The sequence below is a fragment of the Scylla paramamosain genome, chromosome 36 (assembly GCF_035594125.1).
Source record: "Scylla paramamosain isolate STU-SP2022 chromosome 36, ASM3559412v1, whole genome shotgun sequence".
NCBI lineage: Eukaryota > Metazoa > Arthropoda > Malacostraca > Decapoda > Portunidae > Scylla > Scylla paramamosain.
The window spans coordinates 118,796-129,786 of record NC_087186.1 but is presented as its reverse complement, the minus strand read 5'-3'; the positions used below and the strand labels follow the sequence as shown (position 1 = coordinate 129,786).

Here is a 10,991-nt window from a genome sequence, read left to right as displayed (position 1 = left end):
GGTTAGTAGAAGAGGAGTGGGCCTCGCGGCGGGACCCACCACCAACTTCTCCTCCGACCGTCATCGTCGCCGTTATCGGAATTAACCAGCGGGCTCACCTAGCCACTACTACGGCGACGATGGAGGCACCAAACGCCGGGGACGAGTGGTGCCTTCCCTCCCGCAGCACGGGAGGCGATCGGGGTTAGTAGAAGAGGAGTGGGCCTCGCGGCGGGACCCACCACCAACTTCTCCTCCGACCGTCATCGTCGCCGTTATCGGAATTAACCAGCGGGCTCACCTAGCCACTACTACGGCGACGACGGAGGCACCAAACGCCGTGGTTTCCCGTGGGCGTGGTGTGTAAGTAAGAACAGTTGGTCTACCCCACGCTCCGGCACGGAGCGCGGGGAGAAGAAGCGGAAAAAGAAAGGTTTCCCTCTCTCTTTCCTTTTTTTTTTTTTTTTTTTGGGCGGGCAGGGCACCACCTTTTGCCCCGCCAACAGGTCAACGGCTCGCTGCTTGAGCGAACCGCGACCACCCATTATTTGTATTAGCTCTATTTTGAGTGTGTGGTTCGCCTTCAAAACCAACAACACGTTAATGATCCTTCCGCAGGTTCACCTACGGAAACCTTGTTACGACTTTTACTTCCTCTAAATGATCAAGTTTGGACATCTTTCCGTCAGCTCGAGGCGCCGAAAGAGCCCAGCGGCGGCAGCAGAACTGACCGCGACGCAGGCCCGGCATCCAAGAGCGCCAGTCCGAAGGCCTCACTAAATCATTCAATCGGTAGTAGCGACGGGCGGTGTGTACAAAGGGCAGGGACGTAATCAACGCAAGCTCATGACTTGCGCTTACTGGGAATTCCTCGTTCATGGGAGACAATTGCAAACCCCAATCCCTATCATGAAAGGATTTCAACGGGTTACCCGCTCCTCTCGGAGGGGGAGGACACGTTGATCCCTTCAGTGTAGCGCGCGTGCGGCCCAGAACATCTAAGGGCATCACAGACCTGTTATTGCTCAATCTCGTGCGGCTAGAATTGCCGCTTATCCCTCTAAGAAGAAGCTGCGAACTGGACACCAATTGCTGGAGATCCGTCGACTAGTTAGTAGGCCAGAGTCTCGTTCGTTATCGGAATTAACCAGACAAATCGCTCCACCAACTAAGAACGGCCATGCACCACCACCCACCGAATCGAGAAAGAGCTCTCAATCTGTCAATCCTTCCGGTGTCTGGGCCTGGTGAGGTTCCCCGTGTTGAGTCAAATTAAGCCGCAGGCTCCACTCCTGGTGGTGCCCTTCCGTCAATTCCTTTAAGTTTCAGCTTTGCAACCATACTTCCCCCGGAACCCAAAGACTTTGGTTTCCCGGAAGCTGCCCGCCGGGTCATGGGAATAACACCGGCGGATCGCTGGTCAGCATCGTTTATGGTTAGAACTAGGGCGGTATCTGATCGCCTTCGAACCTCTAACTTTCGTTCTTGATTAATGAAAACATCCTTGGCAAATGCTTTCGCAGTAGTTCGTCTTGCGACGGTCCAAGAATTTCACCTCTAGCGTCGCAATACGAATGCCCCCGCCTGTTCCTATTAGTCATTACCTCGGGTTCAGAAAACCGACAAAATAGAACCGAGGTCCTATTCCATTATTCCATGCATAGGCATTCAGGCCATCAGTGTAGCCTGCTTTGAGCACTCTAATTTTTTCAAAGTAAACTCTGCCGGCCACGCGGGACACCCGGTGAAGAGCACCCCGTGCGAGCCAGCGGGCTGTGTTACGGCTGTTCGGAGCGTGACAGTGTGCACCGGGCGGTGAACCGTCAGTCCAGAACTGAAATCCAACTACGAGCTTTTTAACCGCAACAACTTTAATATACGCTATTGGAGCTGGAATTACCGCGGCTGCTGGCACCAGACTTGCCCTCCAATGGGTCCTCGTTAAAGGATTTAAAGTGTACTCATTCCGATTGCGAGGCCTCGGATGAGTCTCGCATCGTTATTTTTCGTCACTACCTCCCCGTGCCGGGAGTGGGTAATTTGCGTGCCTGCTGCCTTCCTTAGATGTGGTAGCCGTTTCTCAGGCTCCCTCTCCGGAATCGAACCCTGATTCCCCGTTACCCGTTATAGCCATTGTAGGCGCATAGCCTACAATCGAAAGCTGATAAGGCAGACACTTGAAAGAGGCGGCGCCGGCACTGGAGGCCGTGCGCTCAGCCACAAGTTATTCAGATTCAACACGGTGGGGTTGGCGGACCGAGGCCCGACCGGTTTTGAACTAATAAAAGCGCTCTTCCCTTGCGGTCAGAGACGTGATGCATGTATTAGCTCTAGAATTACCACAGTTATCCAAGTAAGTGTGGGCTACAGATCCAATGAATCATAGCTGATTTAATGAGCCATTCGCGGTTTCACCTTAATTGGGCTTGTACTTAGACATGCATGGCTTAATCTTTGAGACAAGCATATGACTACTGGCAGGATCAACCAGGTAGTTTTGTTTATGGGTTTTGCTTTCTTTGGCCTTAGGTTATAGGAAGAACGCCACCATCGTTCTCCTTTCTCTCTCTCTCTCACTCACTCACTTTGTTTGTCTGACACCTCTTGCATTTTGGTTTGGTTTGGTTTGGTTTTTTTGCCTTGGTTCGTGTTTGTTTGCTGGGCCGCCGCCATCATCACGATGACGGCCCCCTCTGACAATCTGTCAATCCCCTCATCATGATTATTCAATTTTGGTTTTTGCGCGCTCATCCAGAGAGCAGCAGCCCCTTCATCCATTGTGCACTGGAAATCGGTTGCTGCCTGCTACCACTACCCATCACGGCTCCTCCCTTCCTCTTCCCATCGGCTGCCGCAGACACAAGGGTAAGTTCACTTAAGCATCACTTAAGCCACGGCCCGTCAAGAGCCGCAGCAGCCCTGCGCTGACGACAGCCCGGACCTCGAGGCGCGCACAGTCGGAGCAGTGTGGAAACAACCAACAGTACCCATCGTCGGCGCCGCTCCTCGAGGCGGGGAATACTAATAACAGGAGGAAGAGGAGCCCTTGCTGGCCACAGACCAGGTGGTGGGGGTTGTCGCGCACGTCCCAACGGCCGCCGCAGACGCAAGGGTAAGTTCACTTAAGCATCACTTAAGCTACGGCCCGTCAAGAGCCGCAGCAGCCCTGCGCTGACGACAGCCCGACCTCGGGGCACGCACGGTCGAGGCAGTATGGACACGCCAACACTACCCACGGTCGGCGACCTTCCCCGAGGCGGGGACAAAAACAAGGAGGTGCACGTCCCAACGGCCGCCGCAGACGCAAGGGTAAGTTCACTTAAGCATCACTTAAGCTACGGCCCGTCAAGAGCCGCAGCAGCCCTGCGCTGACGACAGCCCGACCTCGGGGCACGCACGGTCGAGGCAGTATGGACACACCAACACTACCCACGGTCGGCGACCTTCCCCGAGGCGGGGACTACAACAACCACGCACACACACACACACAGTCCGGCAACACCGAGGCCAGAAGACAACGAGGCCAAGCACGAACGCCGTCGTGACGAGGCAACGAGGTCTCTCTCTCTCCCAACGGCCGCCGCAGACGCAAGGGTAAGTTCACTTAAGCATCACTTAAGCCACGGCCCGTCAAGAGCCGCAGCAGCCCTGCGCTGACGACAGCCCGACCTCGGGGCACGCACGGTCGAGGCAGTATGGACACACCAACACTACCCACGGTCGGCGAAGCTCCCCGAGGCGGGGAACAACAGACACGAGTAGTATAGTAGCAGCGGAGCCGCCGTCGTAGCCTTGACGACGACGGCTGCTGCGAGATTACCCAGAAACAACATGACTCGGTGGAAGGTGGCTTGAAGCCACCCCCACCAGCCAGCCGTAGCCTAGACGGCATGCTGCTGCTGCTCCTTTCCACTTTCAATTCCATTGCCATGACTTTCTGACACTCAAAAGTGTAGTAAGAGAGCCACCAGGAAATCGCGAAGCGTCGGACCCCAAAGGTCTGTCGACGCCGCGTCCCTTCTCAACTTAAAAAAAAAAATAAAGGAGGTCATCTCTCCTTTGTGGATACTTGCTGCGCCCTCCCGCAGCGAAGCATCGTTAGAGCTGTTTTTGATTTTTTTTTTTTTTTTTCTGGCAGGGTACCAGGTAAGGTAACACATTGAACACCACTGGCTTGCTTGCTTGCTCGTTTCTTTCTCTCTCTCTGTCTGTCTCTCTCTCTCTCTCTCTCTTCCGTGTGCCCCTTCCACGGAGACGAGCTCGCAGCAAAGCACCATTTTAAATCCTTCATTGTGAAGTTCATTCACTACTCATTTGTTGGTACTTGCTGCGCCCAGCTCTTGCTCGTCGTCTCTTATTTTTTATTCATACAAGTCATTTTATCTTCCGTGTGCCCCTTCCACGGAGACGAGCTCGCAGCAAAGCACCATTTTAAATCCTTCATTGTGAAGTTCATTCACTACTCATTTGTTGTTGGTACTTGCTGCGCCCAGCTCTTGCTCGTCGTCTCTTATTTTTTATTCATACAAGTAAGTCATTTTATCTTCCGTGTGCCCCTTCCACGGAGACGAGCCGCAGCAGAAACAAGCCAGGCATATCGCCGTGTTCCTCCTTGGCACCAGGCAATAACTCTCATTGCACACAGTCATTGCCCCGCAGGCTGCTGCTACTACCACGTGCTGCTGCTGCCCTCAAGCTTGTCCCGCCCCTTAACAAGCGGCAGCAGCAGCAGCTGCAGCAAAGCGTCATAGCCCGCTAAAAAAACAGCGTGAGGTGCTTCGTTCCAACCGACCGCTCGATAGAAGCTGCGTCAGTTCAGGAACCAGGGTGACCGTCCCTCCACGGTACAACCCTCGAGATGATCAATCGCACGGGGAGTGGAGTAACCATCACCAAACAAGAGGGGTCGCTGCATTCAAGGCAAACTCGCTTTGGCACACACACAAACCTCACACACCGTGTGCGCCGCCACGAGGAGCCGCAGCTAATGCCGTGACGCTTCTCATCCAAAGGAGAGGAGACGAGAGGAGACGAGGACCTCTCGGACAGTTGACGCCAGGAGGAGGGGGACGCGCACCGCGCCTAGCAGAGGTGATTCACGTGCGTCATGGTACGCGAGTGCAACCCAGCAACCTCCATAGCGTAACAACTGTTGGGGTGGTTCTCAGAGCGGCTTGCCGCCGCCGCAGCTGTTGCGAGCACGACACGCATTAAGAAGCCCACCTCGTCTAGGCACTTAACGGTGTCAAATCCATAATCCATTCATACATATATAGTAAGAGTGCGTCACGTTAACCCCCCACCCGAATCATCCCGTCGGGGTTAACGTGGAAAGCGCACGCCCAGGCTCGCAACAGCGCGAACAAGAGTGGCATGGGACTCTTGTTGATATCATTAGGAGCTGAGGACCGGCACCGCGCCTAGCAGCGTCGAAACGCATACGTCATGGGACACGTGTGCCGTCCGGCAACCTCCAAAGCGGGCCCTCAGAGGAGCAGAGGACCGGCACCGCGCCTAGCAGCGTCGAAACGCATACGTCATGGGACACGTGTGCCGTCCGGCAACCTCTCAAGCGGGCCCTCAGAGGAGCAGAGGACCGGCACCGCGCCTAGCAGCGTCGAAACGCATACGTCATGGGACACGTGTGCCGTCCGGCAACCTCCAAAGCGGGCTCTCAGAGGAGCAGAGGACCGGCACCGCGCCTAGCAGCGTCGAAACGCATACGTCATGGGACACGTGTACCGTCCGGCAACCTCTCAAGCGGGCCCTCAGAGGAGCAGAGGACCGGCACCGCGCCTAGCAGCGTCGAAACGCATACGTCATGGGACACGTGTACCGTCCGGCAACCTCTCAAGCGGGCCCTCAGAGGAGCAAAGGACCGGCACCGCGCCTAGCAGCGTCGAAACGCATACGTCATGGGACACGTGTGCCGCCCGGCAACCTCCAAAGCGGGTGGTTTTCCTTCATTGCCTCACCAATGAATCAATGAATGAACCTCGATAGACACCTCCATGACCTCGTCAAGCCTCTGGAGGTGTTAAACGTGCGCCTCCGAACCTCACCCCCACCCAAGGATCGTCTCATCTCAACAGGGTTAAGGCGGAGATAGCGCGCACGCCGAGGAGCTTCATCAGCCCGTCAAGGTAGTAGGTCGGGTGGCCTGAGACCCGACCTCCTTACTATATTTGCAAACGGGACCTCGGTGCAGGTTGCTTCCGAAACCTGGTGCGACATTGACGGAATCAGGGGGTCCTGGGTTACCTCCCAGCGCGGGAGCACCTTGACGCCGTAGACCACTTTGGCCCTGAACTTCCACTTTTCACGACTTTTCCCCGGATTTCGTGGCACCGCAGCCCCTACCCTTTTAACGGCGCCAAGGCCCTCCCAGCAGGTTTCTCCGACCAGCCGCCCCAGGCGCGCTACATCAACGGCGTCAACCCTCCCACAGCAGAGAAGCGCGCGGGACACCGAAGCACCCCCACGGACATGCCGCCACGTCTCAACGGGGTCAAGCCCCTGCCGGCGGGGAACCTTGCCTGGGGGAGCGGAGCGGACCAACAAACCGACCACGTGTCAAGGGCGTGAGGCCCCGCCAGAAGGGAAATCACGTCTCGCGAGCGGAGGGAGAGCGCGGGACCCCACGGCGCGTTAACACAACCACGGCACTTCCACCCCAGCTGGAGGAGGCGGGGGAGCGGAGCGGAGCAACAAACCGACCACGTGTCAAGGGCGTGAGGCCCCGCCAGAAGGGGAATCACGTCTCGCGAGCGGAGGGAGAGCGCAGGACCCCACGGAGCGTTAACACAACCACGGTACAAGGGCGGCGCGCCTCTCCCGGCAGGAGACGCTTCCACCCCAGCCGGGGGAGGCGGGGGAGCGGAGCGGAGCAGCACACCGACCACGTGTCAAGGGCGTGAGGCCCCGCCAGGAGGGGAATCACGTCTCGCGAGCGGAGGGAGAGCGCGGGACCCCACGGCGCGTTAAAACAACCACGGTACAAGGGCGGCGCGCCTCTCCCGGCAGGAGACGCTGCCACCCCTGCCGGGGGAGGCGGGGGAGCGGAGCGGAGCAGCACACCGACCACGTATCAAGGGCGTGAGGCCCCACCAGGAGGGGAATCACGTCTCGCGAGCGGAGGGAGAGCGTTGGACCCCACGGCGCGTTAAAACAACCACGGTACAAGGGCGGCGCGCCACTCCCGGCAGGAGACGCTTCCACCCCAGCGGGGGGAGGCAGGGGAGCGGAGCGGAGACACAAACCGACCACGTATCAAGGGCGTGAGGCCCCGCCAGAAGGGGAATCACGTCTCGCGAGCGGAGGGAGAGCGCAGGACCCCACGGAGCGTTAACACAACCACGGTACAAGGGCGGCGCGCCTCTCCCGGCAGGAGACGCTTCCACCCCAGCCGGGGGAGCGGAGCGGAGCAGCACACCGACCACGTGTCAAGGGCGTGAGGCCCCGCCAGGAGGGGAATCACGTCTCGCGAGCGGAGGGAGAGCGCGGGACACCACGGCGCGTTAAAGCAACCACGGTACAAGGGCGGCGCGCCTCTCCCGGCAGGAGACGCTTCCACCCCTGCCGGGGGAGGCGGGGGAGCGGAGCGGAGCAACAAACCGACCACGTATCAAGGGCGTGAGGCCCCGCCAGAAGGGGAATCACGTCTCGCCAGCGGAGGGAGAGCGTTGGACCCCACGGCGCGTTAAAACAACCACGGTACAAGGGCGGCGCGCCACTCCCGGCAGGAGACGCTTCCACCCCAGCAGGGGGAGGCAGGGGAGCGGAGCGGAGACACAAAACGACCACGTATCAAGGGCGTGAGGCCCCGCCAGAAGGGGAATCACGTCTCGCGAGCGGAGGGAGAGCGCAGGACCCCACGGAGCGTTAACACAACCACGGTACAAGGGCGGCGCGCCTCTCCCGGCAGGAGACGCTTCCACCCCAGCCGGGGGAGGCGGGGGAGCGGAGCGGAGCAACAAACCGACCACGTATCAAGGGCGTGAGGCCCCGCCAGAAGGGGAATCACGTCTCGCCAGCGGAGGGAAAGCGCGGGACCCCACGGCGCGTTAACACAACCGAGGAACAAGGGCGTCGCGCCTCTCCCGGCAGGAGACGCTTCCACCCCAGCCGGGTGAGGCGGGGGAGCGGAGCGGAGAAACAAACCGACCACGTATCAAGGGCGTGAGGCCCCACCAGGAGGGGAATCACGTCTCGCGAGCGGAGGGAGAGCGTTGGACCCCACGGCGCGTTAAAACAACCACGGTACAAGGGCGGCGCGCCACTCCCGGCAGGAGACGCTTCCACCCCAGCAGGGGGAGGCAGGGGAGCGGAGCGGAGACACAAACCGACAACGTATCAAGGGCGTGAGGCCCCGCCAGAAGGGGAATCACGTCTCGCGAGCGGAGGGAGAGCGCAGGACCCCACGGAGCGTTAACACAACCACGGTACAAGGGCGGCGCGCCTCTCCCGGCAGGAGACGCTTCCACCCCAGCCGGGGGAGGCGGGGGAGCGGAGCGGAGCAGCACACCGACCACGTGTCAAGGGCGTGAGGCCCCGCCAGGAGGGGAATCACGTCTCGCGAGCGGAGGGAGAGCGCGGGACACCACGGCGCGTTAAAGCAACCACGGTACAAGGGCGGCGCGCCTCTCCCGGCAGGAGACGCTTCCACCCCTGCCGGGGGAGGCGGGGGAGCGGAGCGGAGCAACAAACCGACCACGTATCAAGGGCGTGAGGTCCCGCCAGAAGGGGAATCACGTCTCGCCAGCGGAGAAAGAGCGCGGGACCCCACGGCGCGTTAACACAACCGAGGAACAAGGGCGTCGCGCCTCTCCCGGCAGGAGACGCTTCCACCCCAGCCGGGTGAGGCGGGGGAGCGGAGCGGAGAAACAAACCGACCACGTATCAAGGGCGTGAGGCCCCACCAGGAGGGGAATCACGTCTCGCGAGCGGAGGGAGAGCGTTGGACCCCACGGCGCGTTAAAACAACCACGGTACAAGGGCGGCGCGCCACTCCCGGCAGGAGACGCTTCCACCCCAGCAGGGGGAGGCAGGGGAGCGGAGCGGAGACACAAACCGACCACGTATCAAGGGCGTGAGGCCCCGCCAGAAGGGGAATCACGTCTCGCGAGCGGGGGGAGAGCGCAGGACCCCACGGAGCGTTAACACAACCACGGTACAAGGGCGGCGCGCCTCTCCCGGCAGGAGACGCTTCCACCCCAGCCGGGGGAGGCGGGGGAGCGGAGCGGAGCAGCACACCGACCACGTGTCAAGGGCGTGAGGCCCCGCCAGGAGGGGAATCACGTCTTGCGAGCGGAGGGAGAGCGCGGGACACCACGGCGCGTCAAAACAACCACGGTACAAGGGCGGCGCGCCTCTCCCGGCAGGAGACGCTTCCACCCCAGCCGGGGGAGGCGGGGGAGCGGAGCGGAGCAGCACACCGACCACGTGTCAAGGGCGTGATGCCCCGCCAGGAGGGGAATCACGTCTCGCGAGCGGAGGGAGAGCGCGGGACCCACGGCGCGTTAAAACAACCACGGTACAAGGGCGGCGCGCCTCTCCCGGCAGGAGACGCTTCCACCCCTGCCGGGGGAGGAGGGGGAGCGGAGCGGAGACACAAACCGACCACGTATCAAGGGCGTGAGGCCCCGCCAGAAGGGGAATCACGTCTCGCGAGCGGAGGGAGAGCGAGGGACCCCACGGCGCGTTAACACAACCGATGTACAAGGGCGGCGCGCCTCTCCCGGCAGGAGACGCTTCCACCCCAGCCGGGGGAGGCGGGGGAGCGGAGCGGAGCAACACACCGACCACGTGTCAAGGGCGTGAGGCCCCGCCAGGAGGGGAATCACGTCTCGCGAGCGGAGGGAGAGCGTGGGACCCCACGGCGCGTTAAAGCAACCACGGTACAAGGGCGGCGCGCCTCTCCCGGCAGGAGACGCTTCCACCCCTGCCGGGGGAGGAGGGGGAGCGGAGCGGAGACACAAACCGACCACGTATCAAGGGCGTGAGGCCCCGCCAGAAGGGGAATCACGTCTCGCGAGCGGAGGGAGAGCGAGGGACCCCACGGCGCGTTAACACAACCGAGGTACAAGGGCGTCGCGCCTCTCCCGGCAGGAGACGCTTCCACCCCAGCCGGGTGAGGCGGGGGAGCGGAGCGGAGAAACAAACCGACCACGTATCAAGGGCGTGAGGCCCCACCAGGAGGGGAATCACGTCTCGCGAGCGGAGGGAGAGCGTTGGACCCCACGGCGCGTTAAAACAACCACGGTACAAGGGCGGCGCGCCACTCCCGGCAGGAGACGCTTCCACCCCAGCAGGGGGAGGCAGGGGAGCGGAGCGGAGACACAAACCGACCAAGTATCAAGAGCGTGAGGCCCCGCCAGAAGGGGAATCACGTCTCGCGAGCGGGGGGAGAGCGCAGGACCCCACGGAGCGTTAACACAACCACGGTACAAGGGCGGCGCGCCTCTCCCGGCAGGAGACGCTTCCACCCCAGCCGGGGGAGGCGGGGGAGCGGAGCGGAGCAGCACACCGACCACGTGTCAAGGGCGTGAGGCCCCGCCAGGAGGGGAATCACGTCTCGCGAGCGGAGGGAGAGCGCGGGACACCACGGCGCGTCAAAACAACCACGGTACAAGGGCGGCGCGCCTCTCCCGGCAGGAGACGCTTCCACCCCAGCCGGGGGAGGCGGGGGAGCGGAGCGGAGCAGCACACCGACCACGTGTCAAGGGCGTGATGCCCCGCCAGGAGGGGAATCACGTCTCGCGAGCGGAGGGAGAGCGCGGGACCCACGGCGCGTTAAAACAACCACGGTACAAGGGCGGCGCGCCTCTCCCGGCAGGAGACGCTTCCACCCCTGCCGGGGGAAGAGGGGGAGCGGAGCGGAGACACAAACCGACCACGTATCAAGGGCGTGAGGCCCCGCCAGAAGGGGAATCACGTCTCGCGAGCGGAGGGAGAGCGAGGGACCCCACGGCGCGTTAACACAACCGATGTACAAGGGCGGCGCGCCTCTCCCG

General features: G+C 61.4%; 1 non-coding gene across 1 annotated transcript; it reads right to left on the bottom strand.

Moving 5' to 3' along the window:
• Window positions 1–580: 580 nt before the first annotated feature.
• Window positions 581–2,473, bottom strand: LOC135091157 (small subunit ribosomal RNA). Its single transcript, XR_010262406.1, has one exon. It is a non-coding gene; the product is annotated as a small subunit ribosomal RNA (ribosomal RNA).
• Between the last annotated feature and the right edge of the window lie 8,518 nt (window positions 2,474–10,991).